Source organism: Oculina patagonica, chromosome 3 (genome assembly GCF_052425735.1).
Source record: "Oculina patagonica isolate OP01 chromosome 3, crgOcupat, whole genome shotgun sequence".
NCBI classification, from domain to species: domain Eukaryota; kingdom Metazoa; phylum Cnidaria; class Anthozoa; order Scleractinia; family Oculinidae; genus Oculina; species Oculina patagonica.
Window position 1 is genome coordinate 18,403,681 of NC_135760.1, and position 23,002 is coordinate 18,426,682.

At 36.7% G+C, this 23,002-nt stretch overlaps 1 protein-coding gene across 8 annotated transcripts in view; it reads right to left on the reverse strand.

Annotated features, from left to right (window-relative positions):
- The window catches only part of LOC144645326 (uncharacterized), a 45,497-nt gene extending 27,552 nt beyond the window's left edge, over nucleotides 1-17,945 (reverse strand). For 3 of the 8 annotated variants that reach the window (XM_078504855.1, XM_078504857.1, XM_078504856.1), the window contains exons 1-3: nucleotides 17,776-17,945; nucleotides 11,894-12,001; nucleotides 2,725-2,811 (exon numbers count right to left, since the gene is read on the reverse strand). The gene's annotated coding sequence lies outside the window, so the exon portion shown is untranslated. Of the gene's footprint in view, nucleotides 1-2,724; nucleotides 2,812-4,294; nucleotides 4,368-9,416; nucleotides 9,510-10,290; nucleotides 10,366-11,893; nucleotides 12,002-17,775 lie in introns of those variants that run through there. The other 5 variants (XM_078504861.1, XM_078504862.1, XM_078504859.1 and 2 more) reach the window with 5 other exon arrangements.
- Nucleotides 17,946-23,002: the final 5,057 nt, after the last annotated feature.

Here is a 23,002-nt window from a genome sequence, read left to right on the forward strand (position 1 = left end):
AAATCACAGAGGCTGACAATATATGATGACGGGTTCCTTCCTTTGCCGGAATGGTCCCAGCCATTTCTTTGGCGTCTTCAGCTAGATGGGCAAGCTCAGGAGCTATGAGGAAAAATTTGGTGCGGGCGTTTGGATTCAGAGTAATCCCAACTAGTCCTCCTGAGACTTTCATCGAGCGATTTATTTGCTCTAGGGCATGGTCCGCACCCAAAGCATAGAATGGCACATCCGGGTTAACCATCTGCAGATCTTGTTGAAATAAAAATGCTCTCTGGTATGGGATAAATAGGGCCTGCAAAGTGATGAACAGATGTGAACTTCTACTCCTCTCTTGATGTGATTTCTGTCGATAATTTGCTTCACCGTTGTGGGGCCATACAGATCAGACTCCGACCAACACAAATCGATACTACTGTTCTCAATAAATTATCGGAAATGATGCTTTTCTAGGATGGGTTGCCTGTGGTTTTTCTAAACTCTAACAGGAGAAAAATTTATTATAAAAACAGAAAAATGCATGATTTTCCTTATTTTTTCCATAAATGAGAATATTTAATTTTCTTTAGCCTTTCAGAAGGCAACGCATTTTATGAGAATTTTTTCGATAAAATGGGCATCATCAACTTTAGATTTACTACTCGGAGCCTCGTTTTCATGTCACAGTGATCAAATGACAACAACATGATAAGTTATATCATATTATATTTATGTTGTTATTTTATACATAGCACATTCTAATAATTTTTGGACATTTGAGCCGTGTTTATTGAAGATATGATAAGCGGGTATTATCAACTTTAGATCAACTACCTGGAGCCTCGTTTTCATGTCAAAGGGATCACGTGACCACAAAACAATAGTTTAGATCGTTTATTAATGCATACCTAAAAAATTATTTTAATTTGTGGGGATATGAGCCGTGTTTATCGAAGATATGACACAGTTTTATCCATAGCCTCGTTTCCATGTTGGGGTTTTGACATCAGTTTTTAAAACACCCCTTAAAATGCCTCCGTGCAGGTTGCAAAGTTGGCAACATCAATTTTCTTGTTACTTTTGGTCCCCTGAACACAACCAGGCTAGTGACTTGCTTTCTTCACGAATTGCCCACGGAACCTGATTTTTGAACATATGCTCCTGGACTATTCTATACATAGAGGCGCGCAATAACGACACCAAATTATGATGTTTTCCAAATAAACTGTTGTGGTAAATTTATTTGTGTTTTATTCCAGTTTGTCTCGGTCGTCAGCTGTCCAAATTAGCTGCTCGCATCGTTGAACCGTTTGAAAAGTGCCTCCAATATCTTAACAATCACACTTGTATAGCTAAAACACGCATTGTAAGAACATACTACCTACATTTAATTTATTTCTGTAGAAAATACACCATATTTACTAAATTTTATGAATTTATGCTTCAAAAAGTGCTAAAATTGCTAATTATGCCGTGGCAGTGCTCGGTTAACAAATTTTTTTTTTTTGCTCCAATTATGCCAAAAATTATGCTAGCACAATCCGCCAAAGCCTATACCCATTTATACACCTGGGTGGAAGGAGGCACTGTGAGAGTTAAGTGTATTGCCCAAGAACACAACGATACGCCCCGGGTAGGGATCGAACCCGGGCCGTTCGACTCGGAGTCGAGCGCGCTAACCATTAGGCCAGCGCGTCCCCAATTTTAAAGGGTAGAATTTAAAGTACATACGAGGTAAACGGTATTAAAATTTACTATGAAAGAATCTCGTGATGATGCAGAAACACTTCGGATTTATCGCTATCAGAGCTGCTGTGCAGGCACTAACTTTGAACGTTAACAATTTGTTCTTTTTTACTTTTAAGCAAATCTATCTCGAAACAACTTGTTTTGAGATATTCACAATATACGAAACATGATGCTGCCTTGGTAACAACATTTTGAGAGGCTTGTTCTTTCAAAATGTTATTTTTTTTTCTGTATTGAATGAGAACTTTTCACTTCCTTTCTGGTAATAACTTTAACTCCTGTAGGAAAATTTAGCAACATCTTCTTATAAGTTTTGATTACATTTGAGTCAGTTTTGGTGGTTTTCTACAAGACATGGGGAAAGGAATCCAAATGAATGGCCTTCAAAGAAATCACTTGGGCATACTGTGCTTTAATACTCTTGGAAGAAGAAGTTGGAAACATGCTTGCTTTGAATATGGTTAACGTTCCCCGGTAAAACGCAGAATTTGGTAATTTTATTGAGTTGTTTTGCAGAGAACAACTAAGAAGTGTGCCAAGATATGGTTGGTTGCTGGTTGCTGTTGTGTTGCTAAATTCGAGCTTCCTAGATCACTATCAATAAATGAAATACAATATATACACGGAAATTATTTGTGTGGATGAGCTTGGATGAAGCGCTACAAATGATATGTTTTTTTCATTACAGGAAGTTCTTCCAGAGTATAGAATATACCTGACCTTGGCTTTGCTCGAGGACTCACATCGCCGTCGGTTTTAACAGTGATAGAATATGAGAGCTTACAAAAATGAGCGACTGCTCGTAATCTTATAACAAAACATAAGTCTGGAATCAAAATGCTCCATTTTCCTGGCAAATCCTTAAACTGCTATATCCGGGAACTACAAATGGCCGAAACTATATCTGGTTTGCTGTCGCTTACCAATTCCAAACCGTATGTTGCAATGTAAATATTATATATTTTCAATGAATCTTCTTTAAAATTCAAAGTTCCATACCTGTACAAACTTCTCAACTTGTTAGCAATAGCTGCTTGCTTGCTTCCCTTGCTAATCCAAGTGTTGCTTTTTTGTAACTGGTAAACTCTGCCAATATCATTGAGGAAGACGAAGATAAGGAACATTAATCAAACATTACATACATCAATCGTTTAGTTTGAGTACTTCTTCATGTACGTCATCAAGAAAGAATAGAAACAATACTTTGAAAAATGATGACGTACTATTTATTAGTATCAACAATCAAATCTGTTTACGTCCCACTCCCCCAATACCATGCATGCATTGAATTAATACTGAAAACCCTTAATATTTATTCCAGAACGCTTGACTCTTTTTCAAACAAAGTACTATTGCATCTAGATATTGAAGTCAAGAAATTAGCTACATCGGGTAACTAATCCTGCAAACTGTCCAACAAACTGGGGATAGTTTAATCCTAAGCAGCTTCGATTTCTGGCTAGGGGATGGAAAAAGGAAGTTGGCGCACATAATTGAAGTGCAGAGAAGAAACCCAACGATTTAGTTACGAGAGTGCCTCGGGGAAACGCAGATGCTAGGTCATTAATGGAAACACGTTTTCTAATTTGTCCCGCAGGGGTATTACCAAGTATAATTTTTCGACCGTCTGCTCACAGAAAAACCTAGAGCTACGACCAAATTCTCCTAACTTTAGAATATATAGCTCATCAACTTGTCCATGGTCATTCAAAGCATAATTTAAACCTTTCAGCCTATTTTTGTTCACTTTAGTTAAATTTAAACCTCAACCACGCTTATTGTTTTTCAATAAACAGTAATTAGACTATGATGGCATGGCAACTGAGTTTAAAAGAATAAAATGAAAATATATAATGGCTTTGGGTTGCACACACTGGAGTGGTTTTTTCGCAAGATATTTATCTTGTAATTACCAGCATAAATTGGAATACGGCTTCGCTATAGAATGGCATATTTACTGATGTTGAAATAAAATTGCCATAGTTTAAGATTGCCTTAAATTTCGCGGATGATCCAATATTTGCTACGGATATTTACCTTTAGAAAGTTTTGCTTAAAATTAAATTGACCTCCTTGAATATTCTACAAGTATAATCTTTCCGCAATATTTATTTGTAACCGAAGGTTATTGTCCATTTGCCCTGATCCATAGCCGTACTTAGAACTGAAAATTTGAAAACGTAATTCTGGTAGAAGCGTTTTTTACTTTCGTGATAAAATGGTTTTTCCGACGGAAGAGAAAACATTAATTTGCTGGAGGCTGATAATTCTGAAGTAAACAGATAATAAATTGCATGAATGAAGCCAATGGAATCACACGTGGAGAACGCATTTGTTAAAAATTATTGTCTTGTGACTATATTTAAACATTTACAAAAGTTTTTTTTTTTTTTTCGCTAGAGGCAAAAGTATGAACGTAAGTAGTGAATAATTGATTACGAATGTGCGCGATCTATAATGACTGGAAAACGAAAATGTTCTATGAATAAAGAAACCGCAACATATAAGAGAGACAGCTAGTTTTAAGTCCTCTGCATTCTGAGCTATTAAGACTTAATAAAATACTTACTATATAGTTTGATTCAGGAGCGAATGCGAGGAGGACTGCGTAGCTTGCGGATATCATCCAACTGCTGTGATCGACTTATCGGTGTTAATGCGCGAATGTTGTAATTACGCATGTGTTATTAAATGCTTGGAAAACGTCAAATAAAGTCGACAAAGCGCTGCTTCTTGAAATGTTTCGGCTGTCAGCTGCAAACAGATGACTGGTCGCCAGTGAAAATTTAATTAGTTTTATTTCCTCTGTTTAAACAGAGCGATTCTTTAGTTTACAAAGCTTGTGCGAAATCAAAGCAGTTCTAGAGAGAAAAATTGACCGTTTACGAGCTGTTTATTTTCTGTGAGTGTATGTGTGTGTTTTCGCTGCGAGACCGCATGTGTCCACGCCGCGCGCGATCGCGACGCAAATTTGAAGAGCCAGAAAACAAGTCCAAGATTAATTAATATTTTTCGTAAGCTTATTTGACATTTTTGCCTTAACTTTCAAGAGAAGTAAAATAAACGCCAAAAGCAAATCATTCCGGTGATCGTCAGTGGCTATATGGAAACCAACAAGTTGATATTCCATGGGTAAATATATATATATAAAGGTATTGGTTTAAAATACGAAATAAATTAAAATACACACAAGAAATACGTGCAAGATGCAAATTGCAAATTTCACAATAGGCGTTCTTGCGTCACAAGTGAAAGTGCTTTGAAATTTCGGTCAAAGTCTCGTACATTCTCAGGCGAAATTTCCGGGTTTTCTGCTAGATTTATTCAGGCGAGGCGAATTGTAGCACACTGTCAATGGGAATTCGGAAATACACTGGCGAGATTAGGGTGATCGAGACTTCGTGACTTCAAAATTTTGACCAAAATAGCCGTCAGGTTCCCGCTATAGGATCCGAACCGCAGGTCAATTAAAATTTTCTCATTAAAAGTTTTTTATTGCTAGTTGTTTTATTTTAATCCGACGTTAAGTTATAAAATTTTTCTTAGGAGTAGAACTACCTCTGTTTTTATATCAAATAGTATAGAGTAAAATTTTTACAACTTTTCAGTTAAGGTATAAAATTTCCAGTTAAATTTCGGCCATTGTTTATTTGCAAGCGAAACATGTTTACGGAGCTATTATGTTTTGCTGAGTATAAATAGAAAGATGCCTTGTTGAGATTATAAAATAATGCGCTCTATTCTTGGTCACGTAGAATAACGTCTGGTCTTTTCGAATGCGTGCAGCTGCTTCAAAAAGAAAGCTCCTGGTATTAAGTAGACTTACACGTCGTGTAAGTACGCACCAAAATATTGGCCAACAGAAGAAATAAGCCTCAGGGCGAAATGTTGTCTGGGAATTTTTTAAAACGATTAAATGACAGAGTGAAGTTTTTTGTAATTTTGAAAAGTCACGCTTAAAACTTGGAAAACAAAGTCAGTGCATTGAAAAGGCCATCTGTTTACATGCCGTGGTGCGCGTTCTAGAAGTTACGATTGTCGAACTTAGCAATGAAGGAGTTTCCATGCTTTGTTCTAAAATAAACAGCCTCCTCTAAATAACTGTAGTGTAAGAGTTGGAATTTCTTGGACTGTTTTAATTAAAAGAGTGAACATCTTAACTTAAATGCGTTAAAATAAAAATTGTTTGTATGTTTTTAGCATCTATCACGATTTTATTAAATTGGATAGCATGTCTTAGCTCCCTTAAAGAAGACAAAGAAGTCCTAGCGTCTAAGACTCAAATATGTGTCTCCAGAAACCTACGCTTCTCGTGCCAAGGCCCTGCCGGCTAATAGAAGCGAAAAGGGCTATGAGGACGAGAATGGATAGTCGAAAAAAACGATGGTCGTCACTCACTCCTCCCAGGCCTTCTCTTGTAAGAAGATTGTAAGACGGGAAGGGATAAAGAGAAGAAAGAAAGAGGAGAGAAACGTATCCTGAAAATAACGTCCTCCCATCGACGTTAACGATTTACAGTTTTCTCATAAGGGTCGAGTTAGAAATTCAACGGTATGAATTTAACTTCAGTAGAAAAATCAAAGAATTTGGCCAGCAATTGTCATGAGGATGAAAGATAGAAATCGAAATATCGGAGACACGAAGCCCCCCGACCCCCGTTCAGCTCTTACTACCAGACCCGCGCCCCTACTAAGCTTTGTAGTAGTTGAATAGCAGAACAGGAAAAGAGAGGGAGTGAAAAAAGCGCCGATAAAACAAAGCAACCGGCGCGGGAGCGACGAGCGGCGCTCGCCGGGACAAAAGGGGGCAGCCCGCCGCGACGGAAAGCGAGAAAGAACAGCCACGCGGACGGGCATCCCGGTTGGGCGGGTGGGGGGAGGGGGGGGGGGGAAAGAGCAAGACCCACACACCCGGAGAAGAGGGACAGAAGGAAAACCCACGGCCACACTAAAAAAAGCCAACGAAAAAGTGAACAAGACATTTGCCAAAATTCCACCCCAGGTCTCTTAGTGTTTTTGGTGCTAGCACATCTCTGCTTTAATGTTTTTTCACCACGGTGAGTGTAGAAGGCTTTGTTTTTGAAAAATAGGTTGTTTTTCGTTTCTTCGTGTCTAGATGATTTTTTGATTGTCTGACTCGTTTCCCCTCGATTGCCGCTTCTCTTTTTGGTGTGAGGCTCCTCTTTTTTGTGTTTGTTCTTTTTTTTTTTGCGATGATTAAGTATGAGTCTGTTTCAGCCTGAAGTTTTTTTTTATTGCTAAGGAGTTGTTAGTTTCGTGTTTTTTTTTTCCGCTTTTTTTTTTAGTTTATATTGTTTTAATTTTTTTTTTTTTTTGTTGATTTTGGATTGTGATTTGTGGTTTTGGTTTTATTGTGTTTCGTTTAGTTTGTGGGGTTTTTATAGGTCGTAGTGCGTTTGTCGTGTTTTGTGTTTTTTTTTTTGGCTGTCGGAGTTGTGTTTTTGTTTTTTTTGTAGTTTTTAGTTTAGTTTTTTTTTTTGATTTTTTCTTTTTTTAGCGTGTTTTTTGTTTGGTCGTCGTTTTTCTTTTTTGATGTGCTGCAGAGTTAGGTTTGGTGTGGGTGAGGTGGTTTGTGTTTTTGTTTTTTTTGTTTTGCTTGGTGTTTTTGTGCTTTTTTTTTTTTTTTTTGACATGACACTTAAAACCTGGAAATTGCTAGCGTAAGACGAAATTCCAACAATTACAAAGCGTTGACTTATCAAAGCAACAGACAAGTGCTTGAAAAGAAAACTGAATACGATGCTCCAAATGACAACAAAAGAAACTAAAATTTATTATCTACAGAACTTTTAAAGTTGTTCGTTCTTATAAACCGATTCAATTAACACGGATGCAAACCGCCCTTTTAAAGAAATGGTGGAATTGTTAACTGCACACTAGTTAGCTCTTAGGCCAAGTAAAAAAATGTTTCTCGTCCCCGCCCGCTTAATTTTTGGGGGCCGCCTCTCTTTTTTATTATTTGTTATTGGAAAAATTGGAACGAACAAAAACCAACAGGCGTTACTCCTCAACTAAGTACAAAAGCTTTCTTTGAGAATAGCTTTTGTCTGCGTTTTAACACAAAATCAGGCCATTATTTTTAAGCCTCGGCACGCTAGGTCCGTACTGGATAGGTCAATTAACTTGCAGGATTTATTTTGCAAGTTCGCTTCTGGAGAATTGGAGGATGGAGGAAATAACAAATAACAAAAAAAGGCCGCCCGCTCTCTTTTTTTATATAGAAATCCGAACGAGAAACATTTGTTTCTTTTAATTTTTTACTTGGGTTTAGTCCTAAGAAGAGATTTACAATTCTTTATTTTTGTTTATGCTCAGAGAATCAGCATGAGACCTGCTCAGTCAGATGAAACGATATAGACGTGTAGACAATAAGCTTCAAAAAACCAAATCTTTTCAGTAACAAATTCTAAATTTACCCTATCGCGGATAATGCTTCGAGTGAAGACGATGCAGATTTTCAATGAGGGTATTGCGGGAAAAGTGTTTATGTTTTTCAAACCACAAAAACAATGATTTATTGATAGTTCCCTACAGTCTGGATGCTCGATAGAGTAATTCTCAACACTAGTTTATTGCGATACATTTCTTAAACTGAAATCGTGAGAGTTCCGTTACATTATGGCAATATTTCCTGTTTGACATGAGTGACACATGTTCTCTTGAACACCATACCAGCCTGCAATTATACTGTGAATTCAGTCGCTTTTCATCGCTCAATCCCAATTTATGTACCTTTATGTTAAGAGAAATCACATCTTCGTCACTCTTGTGAGCATAAAAGTGTTAACTGAATACCTTGGTCAAAATACACCTGCTTGCTAAGCCGGGAGATAAAAGTCTGAAAATCGCACGAATATAAAAAGTTTCATAAATGCACCATGTAAGCATTACGTTAGGTTAAAAGAAAAAGATGTTCTATTAAAGCAACTTAGCACACTTTCCTAGCACCACTTTCGCGGTCTCGACAATTTGCAGTATTGCCCGGTCGAACAAATTTCAACTAAACAATAATTCAATTGCTGTCGTCCAGACCGGCTTGCGTAGAAAAATTGTGCATGGTGGAATATATATATAAAAAAGTGTAATACTCTCACACATCGTCAGATTATTTTAGGTATAACGAGTGCCATTTTCCTGGACTTCAATGTTTATATTTCGTTTATAACATAATATGTAGTACAATTACGGAAGCGAAGGTTTAATTTCAGTGCGGAAACTGAATTATTACGTTCGCCCGAGGCACTGAAATTAGTCGACCATGGTTACGAGAAAACTCTACCAAAACACATTAAAAGATGCAGCGAAACATAATTTTCAAAAACCGATAAAGTTGAGAATTGAAATCATTGACTCACCGCATCACTTGATAATGATTTTCCCGGACGAGTGAAACATTTTAAATGATACAAGCTGCTAAATAAACGGCGGTTGAAAAACAGCAACCGGCGATATTATTTTAAGCTTCATTATTTTACTCAGCTATAAAAGTCAGATTGTTTTTACAAATGCGAGTGATAAATCTGGTCTATCAGTAAAATATACGTAAGAAAAATGCTACGGAAGAGATAAACAACATTCGTTAATTATTTAATACCGTCGAAGTTTAAATTCAACTTCAAATCGTTACGAGTCTGCAAAAAAATCGCAAATAAAAATTCTTTTTTAACTCACCATTTCGCTGTTCGCTTTGCTATTTCAATTCCCATAGAAATAAAAAGAAATATGCTCCAGGGCGTGGAATATACAATATCGACTTCGTCGACCCCGGGCGACAAAACAAATATCAGTCGTCCCAAATTTTTAATGACCGCAGCTCGTGAATAAAATTAAGAAACGGCCAATGCCCGTCGTGGCTGCATGCGGGAATTTGAGAAAGCGCCACAGAAGTGCAAGATTTCCGGCTTTTAGATCCAAATGAGAGCAGCTCTGGCTTCGCGGGAGCTCTCAAAACTTCCCAGAACACCGATAGAAAGAAACAAACTCAAGTCTCGAAATGAAAATAAATTACTTTTCATCGACGTAGACAAATCGATTTTAAATCACTTGTGAAGGGCTTACCTTTAAAAAGTCTTTTTTTCAGAATATATTTTCTTCCGTTATACGTATTACATCATCTATTGCATTTCTTTGTCTAGATTCAAAACGTTTAAAAAATCGACTTTTATTTGTTAAGAAAAAATCATGCAAACGAAAACATAGTTTAAGTTTTAAGCCATTTCCGTGCCCTTGACCGTAAGGGCAGAGGATTTTCAATTGTCTAATTTTAATGTTTTTAAAACTGTAGAATAAAATATGCGACGCTTTCACAATTATCACGAAAATCCAATGGAAAAACAGCAAAAAAGTGACTTAAAGAATCTTTAGGTTGTGTTTGTTTTACAAGAACAATTGATCCGAATAATATTCCACCATCTGCCTCGCTTTCTTTGTATAGCTCACGGCAGGCATTCGATGCTCATAGGGCTTACGTCTCGAGCAGAGGCAGTAACAAACGCCTACACACCAAAGGCTATTACCATCTTGTAGTTTAGATAAACATACTAACTAGAAATTATGTCAAAAGCAGGTTTCGCTATGTCCCTTTAAAGGAATGTCTCAGTACATTACGTCATTTTTCGGATTACTTTCAAGTCGAAGGAGACCTATTGTAGAAATAAACCAAAGAAGTGAAAAAAACCGAAGATAAGCAAGGATAGTTTCGACAAATGATGATTAAAACAGATTACGATCGACAAACTTAAAAAAAAACTGGCGAATTTTTTTCAGGATGCGTTGTCCGTGACAAACCTCCTTTAAGAAACTGTCGGGATTGTATGCCCATAAACATTTCAAGCCGAAAAACTTGACTAATATTAAACAATGGGATGGCGCCTCCCAAGTTTCACACCTTTTGGGCGAACAAAAACGCTAATTTATTCTTTCGTAGTCATAGCATGTTGTGAAGTCAAGCATCCCGCTTACTAAACTTGCTTTAAAATCTTATGAAGCTATAATATTAATACCATTAATAGAAATGTGACCTAACTTGCTGTTTTAACAGAATATTCTCAAGCAAAAATGAAATACGTTTTTTCAGTAATGGTTGGCTACTGAACTGGGCGTGAAAATGGCTATTCAGACCCCTTTTCATAAAGGAACTTCTTGTTTAATCAGAACGAAAGCTACCCCCCAGCCCCACACCCCCACCCCCACCACCCCGAATTGTGACTGAATCGAGACCTAGACACATTTTACAATACAGTAAAAACCCGCGTATAAGAACAAGTGGATTAAGAACACCCAGGCCTGATTTTAGGAAATAAAGTACTATTTATATAAGAACACATTCAGCCTGAAAAATGAAAGTTGTTCTTATATGGAAAAATATCAAAGATCAACACTACTTTTCATTGTACACATAATAGTTCCACCCCAATTACAGTACAGTATTGCCTTGATTTATCAATTTTATTAAAATTAAAATACAATTGTGTGCATATATAGTGATTTCATCTATTGGTAGCCTAGTATGTTCCTTATTTTAAGAAACTTTTTTTAAGAACACTTAAGAACACTTACAGGCTGATTTTGCAGATTATAACCCTTTATATAAGAACCAAATAAGCCTGAACCGCCAAAATAGGTGTTCTTATACGCGGGTTTTTACTGTATTGCACACAATTAGCGAATTCATATTAGAAAACGCGCCGGAGAAACTCTTCTCAGACGGAATTCCGTCTATGACAATCGAGTTTTCCCTCTGACGTTTTTGCCGTTTTAGACGGGAATACAGTCAACTCTCTCTAAAACGGACACCATCGGGACCGGCTCCAACTGTCCGTCTTGGAGAGGTGATCCGTCATATAGGGAGTTAAGTTACAGCAAAATGACTGAAAAACGGCAGGGACGGGACCAACACCAGTTGTCCGTCTTAAAAAAGATGTCCGTCTTTTAGAGGTATCCGTTAAGAGAGAGTTGACTGTATGGGCGAATAAATTTGAGACGGAAAACTCATCCTTTGCTGTATTCATATCAGACGAGTTTTTTTAAGACAAGTTTTCCGTCTCTAATACGAATTCAGCTAATGTTACATGCAATTTCTGAATTCTTGCAGCATTTTCATCTTGCCTAACATTTATTTTTGGGTGCCCAATAGAATCCTTTTTTACCTCAAATGTTTGTATTCCGCAGCGTGTGACCAGGCCTTAGAGATAAACTCAGCTTATCGGCTTGTTTCCTTTGAAAACCTTGTTTTTTTTCTGCACCGACAGCTTGCACTGAAAAATAAATTAATTGCCAGCCTGTTCAAAACTGTCTAGTGAAAATCCTTAAAAGGGAAATAAGCATTAGGTATAGCGGCAAATAATCTGAATAATAATCAACGGCTGATTAAATGTCGGAAATGTTAATCGTTGTATTTAAAAGTACTTTATATTACACCTGCACACATATAAAAAGAAATAAACAACGCAACTTAGATGTATTTCGTTTACCCAGCTGAATTGCTCAGAGAATCAATTTGAGACTTTGCTAGACATTAAAATAAAATAAAAAAATCAGTAGAAAATCATGTCGATTAGTCCTAAAATTGTAACAAATGGGCTAGCGAAAGCAAACAAATTGTTTCACTACACGTTAAAATATTCTAAATGTTAATCACTGTACTTAGTTTCACGCCTGTCTTATACACAAACATTACAATTTCACTTTGAGAAAGAAGATTGTCTATTACTCAACGTTTGTTCACTGGCAACTACATGCTTCCTTTACAATGATAATAATTAGAAAAAAATATCGTTATAACCAATCGACCGCCAAATAAGATACACTCCGACACTTTAAAAATTTATTACTCACTTGTTCAAATGGTCTAGCCTAAACAACATGCTAAGCGAAGCTGTACCCCGGAGCTGTACTTTATATAAAATCAATTACTAGCACAAATTTTGTACTTACTGACAAAATTATAAAAATAACACAATTTTGCTGATCATATGAAATGTTAGTTGGAGATACTAACACGAGTTTGTCAGGGATCTTTGTCTAACAATGAAATTTCGTTTTTCGTTTGAACTTTTTTTTAGACAAAATTTGAAAATGTTAATTGCTGTATTATATATGCAGCACAATTTTGCTGTCTATGAAAATGTGCGAAGCTTATCTAACAACAAACATTTTTGTGTCTTTTGAATTGGTTTTTTAGAGTAAGGCCTCGAAAAATGTTGTTGAAAATAGCCCAGTGCAATTCCTTAAACTTTTTGAAAAATTATTGAAGTGGCGAACATCATTTGCATAAATTAAATTATGTGTTTGTTTACAGCTGCAAAAAATTCAACTGTAATCATGTAAAATGCACATCGTGAGGAGATAATTATATGGTACAGGTCTGTGCTCGTTATTTCGTTTGAAAATTCTGACAATTATACAAATATGCATGATTGCCAACAGATTTCAAATAAACTTTAAGTGAAGACTGTTTCGATCGAAAGAAAAAACATTTAAAAAATTGACTAAAGAAAAAGATTTAAGCAATAGAAACAATGTACTTGTTTCGTCTGTAACGTTTGACACCAGTCGGCCGCAAAACCACACACTGCAGGAACTTAAACTAAAACTTTCTTGTTAAAATTACTGATTTTATTTTTTTTTTCTCATGAAGGCATTGCGCTCCTCAAGATAAAAGCCACGTCAAATGAAAACCATTGAAAAACGTAGACAATGACTTTAATGTTTGGATATGAATTTTAATTCATACTAAAATAGGTAGATTTTATGCCTTGGTAGCTGTATAATAGGCCGATTTTATGCCTTGGTAGCTGTATAATTGTTGTGAGCTATGCTCTGTTTTGACAGGCCCACAGTGGGAGACAAAATGTAACCATCGAGTGTTCGGTATGTAGCCAGGCATGTTAAAAATATTGGTAAAAAGAATTAAAAAGAGTTGACGTTGGCTAAAAATATTTTGATATGGACGTTTCGGCCACTACTGTTGCTTTCTTCAGCAAAGATAAAAAAATGCAAATGTTTAACGGCGTCCTGCTTAGTATATGTAAACATATACTATAAACTAAGCAGGATACTTACTATTTGACAAATCGACCACATTTTTCCATGGTCTACAATCTTATAGACCATAGAAATGACGTCAGAAAATGTTCAAAACGCAAGTGAAACCACGAGCCGTTAGGCGAGTGGTTTCACTGCAAAGTTTTGGACATTTTATGGCGTCATTTCTATGGTCTATAAGAGTGTAGATCATGGAAAAATGTGGTCGATTTGTTTTATACCATAACAAACTCGAACAAGTATTTATCAAAAGCAATGCCTGACCGTGAAGAAACTTTGCCGGTGGGACGTCAAAATTCCGGTCCGACACGTAAAAACGACAATGATAAGTTTACAAAAGAAGATGAACAAGAATTCAAAGAATAACAATTTTAATTACCTTTTCCTCTCTCGTTGAGTGTGTGCCAATCGCTTGAAGTGAGCAAGATTATTTTTCTTTCTGAAGATCTTGTTAGCGCTCGTTCACTGAACATCGACAGTCCGCTGTCGGTTCGCTAGCACCGTTCTTCTCAGTTTATAGACCAAAAATTCAAAAGCCTGGTCAATTTTCTTTCGACAGAACACCTAAGTAAAAGTCCAATCCAGAATTCCGAAAACAAATGCGTACTTGATTCAAACAAAACACAATGAAATTCGCTTTCGTTCATGGAGACCAAACTTACACATCTTTTAGCCCGCGCGTGTGCGTGGGGTGATCTGACGTCACTTTCATGGTCTATACTCTCATCGACCATAACTTTGGACCAATCAGCGCGCGAGAATTCTCTCGGTTATGGTATAAATACTTATATACTCATATACCGAAGATCTTTATTATATACTTACTATACTATACTCCTGTTTACATATACTAAGCAGGTCACCGTTAAACATTTGCATTTTTTATCTTTGCTAAGAAGGCAACCGTAGTGGCTGAAACGTCGATAACAATATATTTTTAGCCAGTGTCAACTCTTTTTAATTCTTTTTACCAAAACTTTTAACCATGGTTAAATATACCCAAAATTTGTGAGTAAACCGTGAGTCAGTAACCCAACTACTAAAAATCTTAAAAGAATTCAAAGCAAATTGTGAACTAGAAATTCCCACTATCAAAGCGGATGCGCTATGGCTTGGTTTCTTGGGAAGCTGCAAGAAAACTCCATACAATTTCAAATGGCCGAAGGAGCCTGTGCAAGCCCTTGGTGTTCACTTCTCTTTTGACCAAGAACACCCTAACAAACTTTGAAGAAGAGGTTCTTAGCCTAGAAACAATACTTGACGCTTGGAGAAGAAGAGATCTCACTTTGATCGGAAGAAGAAAAATAGCCAAAACCCTGGGCTTATCTAAGGTTATATATAGCATATCCGTTTTGACCATTTCAGAACATCTATAGCGGAGGGAATCGACTGGCTTACTTTATTTTCATTTGGGAAGGTAAAAGGGAAAAAACTGTAAAAAAAAAGATCATCTAAAACAATTAACGAAGAACAACTCTAAATTGTAACATTCATGTATCCAATAAACTGCTTTATACTGAACATACACCGTGTCAAAATTGATGACAGTACATACGGCCGAACATCGAACGGTACAAGAGAGAACATTTAAAATATAGAGGTAATCCATTCCGTTTCATTATCTCTCGCTTCGATTTTTAAGCTTTGACAATAAAATTTAAAACCATGTGTTTTGTAGATGTCGGTTATGACGTAATATCGCGCTTAAATGACGTCATACATACCAAAGCTCAAATTTTGGATCCTCCATTATAAATATTAATAATCTTCTATAATATAAAATTCTGAACCACCATTGAGATTTAAAGACCGAAAGAAGGATGTTTAAGCTGTGAAGAGAATGCAAACTCGCTGAAATCTATAAAAATGAACATTTTACCAGAAAGAAAGCAGCCAAATTGAAGTAAAGCAACCTACAAAAAGTAGTAACCTGTTGCAATGAAAACGTCAAGTCATGTGATCAGAAAATTCCAAAGAAGCGGTTACCATGGCATCAAAATGCAGTGTTTAGACAAAAACTAGGGCGTTAAAAGTGCAAAAAATTTCCTTTGCGTCATGAAAAATATGCAAGCTATTGTTCAAACGCTCCCTTTGACTTGAAGACAGATGAAGTCTATCAGACCATATCTAGCTCAGTGAAAAAGTTATTGGTATTCAACAAAATTAATAACCGGCGAATTATTACAAATTTTGTTTGGGTTAAACTTTTTGTTTTATGTACAGGTTATTAACCCACTGCTCGAATACGTCGGATAAATCCGCCCGTTCTTAAATTGAAGCACGCAAATACTTTCCGGCCTTGATCACGCTCTCTAGTTGCACTTCACGGCCCATTTAGTTTTCAGTAGTTTTAAAACGGTATCAATGCTCTTTTGTGTAAGTGTATATTTGAAAATACAAAATATCTAGCATGAAAGCTGAAGAGAGAAATTGAAAGTCAAAAGTCTAAAAAAAACATTTCATTATAAAAAACAGCGCTTATAACATCCAGTGTTTTGGTCAAGAATTTTTTTTAATTTCCGTCATCTAAGTAATTTTGCATGTACTTTGTTGACTTCAGCACTACGCCCATTCAACAACCGTCGGTTCAAAATTTCAGTATTTTAGTTCTGAAGTATCTTTTCCAAAATGGTAATTGCTCTTTATGTACTTTGAACTAAATTCTATGGGATTTTGCATGATGTTTAGATCAATGCTCCTTTGCAATCGCATTCACAATTCAAAAACACCAAATTTTAATTAACTAAGTCTGTCAGGAAAATTAACTCAATAAAAAAAATGCCTCGACTTGATATCTTGAAATCTTTGGCACCATCTCTAGGAGTTTCAGTCAGAAATAATGGAAGGCTTCAAAACCATGGGCTGGTTATAGTTACTCATGGTTTTCCAAGAGAGTTTCATGAGTAAACTGGGGAGTCAGGGCTTTCAGTTTAGCAATTAAGATTCATTTCACTTCGGTTTATTTTATTTCGTTTCAGTTCATTAATTTGCTGTAATTTATTAGCGATCTGATGATAGTTTTCATGTAAACTAAGCAACATGTTTGCCAAACTGCCGTTTTTAAACTAAAAAATATGTTTTGAATTAGTATTTTCCTTAATCGTTTTGTAATGGCACAATAGCAAAAGTAGAATTCAATACCTCCGAATAAATCTTTTGACATGAGAATTCAGTAGCAAATTCGCCCGTCTGACAAGGTTTTTCTACATAGTATCTCTAGTAGATCAGTTTGATTTTTAAACTATTCACTTCACTCATTTATTGATTCTTATCAAATTGAATATTTAATCGTATCCCGACTGAGAGTACAACAATCAAACAAACAAACAAATTCAGGACTATGTAGCGAAATTTCTTGTGAAGGTGTTAAGACAATGGTCAAGTGTATATTTGTTTTCCAAAGTTTTCTTTCGATAAACTATCGTGCGACGAACCGAAGGAGAAGCCCAGTTTCAACTAATAGATTGTGTCACCCACACACACTCCAACTGTGCGATAAAACCACTGAAACACGTATGTAGAACACACTTTGAACCCTAGCCGTGTAAATTTAACCTTGACGAGAGTAAAGCTGGCATGCTAAAGTTCTGTTAAGTTGACAAAAAGTTCTGACGTGTTGCTTGATTGAGAACAAATTTCAATGAACTTTTAACGTAAGTTGATACCACTGATTTAAAACAGATCAATCAGTTTGACAAATACCGTTAAATCAGAAAGCAGATAACAGCCATTCGTAGGGATGTGAAAGTTTGGCAAATTCGATGGATTCGTCGCTTGAAGTACTTTGTTTTGACTGATCTGTCAGTGCGAACGAAGATCGGCCGGCTCTTTATTGGGCGTTTATTTAGCAAAAAGAAGAACGAACTACATATGTTTCGTTGGAAAAGTCCGCAAAGTAATTGCTTACACCGACGAATGGAATTCATTTTCTCCACCATTAGTGAAGACGGATAACGATACTTACTTTACAGCGACAGTTACTTACCGGTAAATAAGTTCCCCGACAATGCTATACCGGCCGTATTGCCTGCCTTTTTAGACAAATGCCTCAGCAACGAGCCAGCCGTATATAAACGTCCATTTCCAATACAAATTAAATATGGATCAGTCATGTCTAGAAGGACTCAGAAATTAACTTTCGTTTTGCTTAATTGGCGACATTTACCTCGCAGCAGGAACGAGATTATAGTCTGTGAATGTTTATTGTTTCTTTTAGCCAATGGGTATGACATGGCCACTCAACCAGTACTTGTGTAATTTGTTTTAGGTTTCGGGGCCAAGATTTCAGACACGCCAAATTCCAAAGAAACATTGATGCATACTTTCTGATGATTTTTCAACTAGTCGCTTGTTTTATTCTCAAATGGTAGCTGAAGCTCTTTAGTTGACATTGCGTGATGTTTTTATTAAGGGGTTTTCTTGCGTGATGCTTTTATCGTTTGTTAATGCTTTGCCCCGGGGGTGAGTTATAAACGGCTCCGCTATTTAACTCCCTGCAATGTTCGATAAAAGGAACGAACCAATTAGAATATGTAGTTGTATATCTGTTTGCGATGTAGTTTTAGCATTTTAATAAGTTCACAACTGGTTTGCTTTCTTTGAATGAACTAGAGCATAGCGCAGACTTCCGTTTCAATAAATCAACTTAACAAAGAAAAGAAAAAACGCCCTCTGCAAGTAACTCAAATTAAGTGAGGCGCAATTAGAATACTCTCTTTTGCATTGAGTTGGACGCTTCAAAGTCAACGTCGATTTTTATATATCATATTTTAGATATCGTATCATATTTGTGATTTTTCAATTTGTACTATTCAGTAAAAAAATTTGCATTTAATGATCCTAGGATCAATGTATGGGAATCACAAAAAACTAGCACTTATCTTTTAACTCTGATATACCTTTACAGTACAGAAACAAGCACAAAGCATGTCTGAAAGGTAGCTTTCAATCTACAACTGAATTAATAATTGATAGTAGCTGACTTCGCCTTGGGGTTTGAGATTTATCTTTTTGTTAAAAAATGGTATTAAAGTCTTCCGGAAATGACGAATTTGAGAGATTTGTGTAAGCTAAACTACATTAAGGGGACGTTTTGTTATTAATCGGGCGTGGCCGATTTATAGTTTACCCTTTGGTCGTCCTAGAGCGTAGTCTCCTGGCGCGGCCAAAAAGACGGGGATAGCTTGGGGTTGCTACAAAACCGCTACGGGTGACGCATACCGCAATGGTTTTCATTTTAGTTTTGACAGGAAATCGTTGCAGGCACACTTGGTCGACTTTTGGGTTAATGTGTAATCAGGTTGTGTTTTTTTGCTTCGGCGGAAGGACAGAGAAAAAAGCTTACGGGGCAAAGTACAGTATGGGGCCCAGTTCTCGGCCACTTTTGACGTAAACTTGTATTTCTTACCTCAGAAGAACCGCAGGAACTTGAAATTTCTCCCAGAGCTAGCTACATTATTCAGCTTTTTGGTGTAAAGCTATCGACCGGTCAAAAATTAATTTGCCCGAGCAATAATAAAAATAAAAGCTCCATTTGTGGGCCCAGTTCTCGGCCACCTTGGCCCAGTTCTCGGCCACTTTTGACGTAAACTTGTATTTCTTACCTCAGAAGAACCGCAGGAACTTGAAATTTCTCCCAGAGCTAGCTACATTATTCAGCTTTTTGGTGTAAAGCTATCGACCGGTCAAAAATTAATTTGCCCGAGCAATAATAAAAATAAAAGCTCCATTTGTGGGCCCAGTTCTCGGCCACCTTGGCCCAGTTCTCGGCCACTGAAAAGCTTGTGCGTAATTATCTGTAAAAAAATGCTCAATTAATTTTCACAGTCATAAAATCACTCTGTAAACCTATTTATACTATATCGATCCCAAATTATTTTTATGATGCTTTGTTTTACTTTAGAAAAGAAGGATTTTAACGCGCCTAGTTGCCTATGTGCAGGTTCTGGCAAAACCGCATTGTGTGACCCGTGCATTTAGATGGTTTATTTTGCAGTGAAAAGGTCTTGAAAGATTTAGGTGTTGTAGAAATAATAGACAAGACAAGAGTCAGCTCAAAACTTAGAGATAAGATTGAACTTTATTTTTAAAACATTTATTTCTTTCATTCTGGCAGCAGCAGATGAAATTATATTAAAAACCAAGCGCTAAGCTGTGATAGCGAGTAGGGTGGCCGAGAAAACGTCGCAAGAAAAAATTTCGAAGTAAATTAAGACCAAAAAATACAACGGTTCAACGAAAAGTTAACTAAAGCAGAAAGCTGAATTATTCTACGTTTCACATGCCAAAAATTAGCTCGTATGGTGGGAGCTTTTGGATAAAATACGAATTTAACTACATCCATGAATTTGGAGCCGTAAACAAACAACTTTTTCGGGAATGCAAATTCACCTACCTCCGCGTAAACTCGACGTGTGAGCTTTCTATATCGAATTGAACGATCAAACTCAAGATACTTAAAGCACATGAATCAGTCTATCGTTTGAAGGAAATACCTTTTTCTTTTGATTCAACTGGAGTGTGAAAAAACGCGTTAAACACAAAGTGGCCGAGAACTGGACCCGGCCGAGAACTGGGCCCCATACTGTACTGATATTCACCATTGTGAAATTGCACTTACTTTGACAAGTTAAAGTTATTTTTGTAAATGAAAAAGGTAACGTCATTGATGTCACGCAATGTTTTTTTTAGCAAACTAGATGGTTTGCTGGTTTCTGACTATGAATGGGGGTGTGATCTTGCGGTATATTTTTTGAGCCTGACTCCGCCGTAAAACTTTTTTTTTATTTAGCAAGAACTGTGTCGATTTTCATTTCTGAACAATTGGTCGTCAAGTCGTTTGTCACAAAGAGTAGAATGTTTGTACAGCATGTTTTGGAATTATTTTAGATTTGGTTAGTAAGACGCTTCTGAAGACCTGAGCAAAACATTGGGAATGTACAGTATTAATAGGAACTTGAATGGAATTTTTCACAAGTTAGATAAAGGTATCAACTGAAAAAAATGGAATTCAAAATGAGAACTTGGATTTTGTTGTAATTAAATTTTATCGCGGATTGGATGCATAATATCACGGCTTTGAAAGTCTTCAAATAATTAGAAAGGTTCCTTTCTTCCTTTTGATCTTATTGTTATTTTCATGTATTGATTATTCGAAAGTGGTTTTCGTTGATACGAAAAAAAAACGGGTTTTCACTGAATTGCTTGAAGTATTTTTAGACGTGATAATATTGGCTTAATCAAATTACATTGTGCACGAAATATTTGTTATTCTTTTGTCTTGAAACTTTGAGGAAATTGAAATTTTTGTTTGACAGTAGTGTATGAAAGGCATTTTATAGAACTGAATAAAAAATAAGAAACATTGATAAAGGTTATTTCAAAGATTTATTTTGCCTGATTTTGAAGGGTTTCAGGAGTTTTAAAGAGTGCTGGTAAACGGCTGTATGTTGTTTGTGATTACGGATCTTATTTAGTTTCGAACGCTCTAATTTTTGAAAGGTTAAAACAGGTTAAAACCGGGCGGTTTCATGAGTTTTTTGGGTACAAAGGTACGGTGGTGGTAAAAAAAAAATGTTTAGAAAGGAATGACTGTAGTAGCACGTAAGTCGGAGGTTTGCGTGAGTCACGGGGTATAGTATGCGTGAGCTGGATTTCCGGCGTCATAACGGCATGTTTTGTTTACTGAAAGATACACTCGACGTTTAGTTAGCTTAGTCGGCTTGGGAAACTATTTTAAAAATGAATGTTGTAATAGTTAATTAATAGTAATCTAGAATTAACCCACTCTCGATTGGAGTCTGTTCTGGATTCGCGCTACCTTTTCGCCGCGAAGGAATTTTGTAAAATTTCGCTAGTGGAAAGAGGTACTGTAAGAACAGTATCAATAACTCAAAAGGAGGAACTTCTTTGTAGCTCTGAATTAAGACGTATGATAAAATTTTAGAATAAGAAACTTTCGATATATGGTTTTCATATTGTTTTTGTCAATTTCCTTTTGTGGCAGATTTTTTGAGAATCAGCTTTTCTTTCGTGTGATGACAGACACAGGACAGAACGAGAGGTGGATGAGAAAGATGCCGAAGATGAATAGGCACCGAAAAACGACAAGAACCGTCAAGGACTTATCTTTAGAGGGCGGGGAGTTTTGGCATACTGTATTTCGAGGACTGGACTGGACTAGTAAAACGCGGACTAGTAAAACGCGGACTTGTAAAACGCGGACTAGTATAACGCGGACTAGTAAAACGCGGACTTGTAAAACGAGGGCTTGTTAAGCACGGACTTGTAGAACGCGGACTTGTAAAACAAGCGCTTGTAAATCGGATAAAACTAAACGGTTTAGCGAGCGAAACAATTTGTGTTTGAAGCTCTTGTGTGTTTCTTCGACGGCATATTTCTAGCTTTTTTGAGCACTCTATGGTCTGTTTTAGCGTGGAGATGTTTTTATAGCACATGTTCGTTCTGCAAACCCCTACTAAAACAACGGGATTGATGCTATGAGTTGTGTGCATATGTTTCTTTCTTTTCACTACTTGACGTCTGTTGAGTGCAGTCGTTTGTATTGCTCGCACGAGGTAGAACGGGGCCCGTCCAGAAATCAACAGTCAATCGTAAATAAAGGTGACGGGCCTACACGACTCCTACGTTCGTGACATTAGAATATTTGCCGTTAAATGTTTAAATTCGGTCTTTCGACCTTATTTGCTTCTGACTTCTTTCTGAGGGTACTGTTTTAATTTGGGGGCAGTATGTGGTAAATAAAGGTGACGGGCCTACACGACTCCTACGTTCGTGACATTAGAACATTTGCCGTTATATGTTCAAATTCGGTCTTTCGACCTTATTTGCTTCTGACTTCTTTCTGAGGTTACTGTTTTTTTGAGACATTATGTATTGAAGAGAGCCGTAAGATGATTGTGGCCAAGGAATTCGAAGTGTCTAGAGGCGTTTTACAAGTCCGCGTTTTACTAGTCCGCGTTTTACTAGTCCAGTCCAGTCCACAAGTTAAAGACACATCAAGACCACCCCACTGTGAATTGCCATAGCACAGACAAAATTATAGTCAATATCTTATGTGTTTTTAAGAGAATTACATAAGAACCAAGGCATGTCTTGTCTTGCCTTACATTGACATGCAATAATTTGGAAATACTAAGCTCGTAACAGTTTAAGACAGAATCCATCAGGAATTTGAGTAACATTAATTTTAG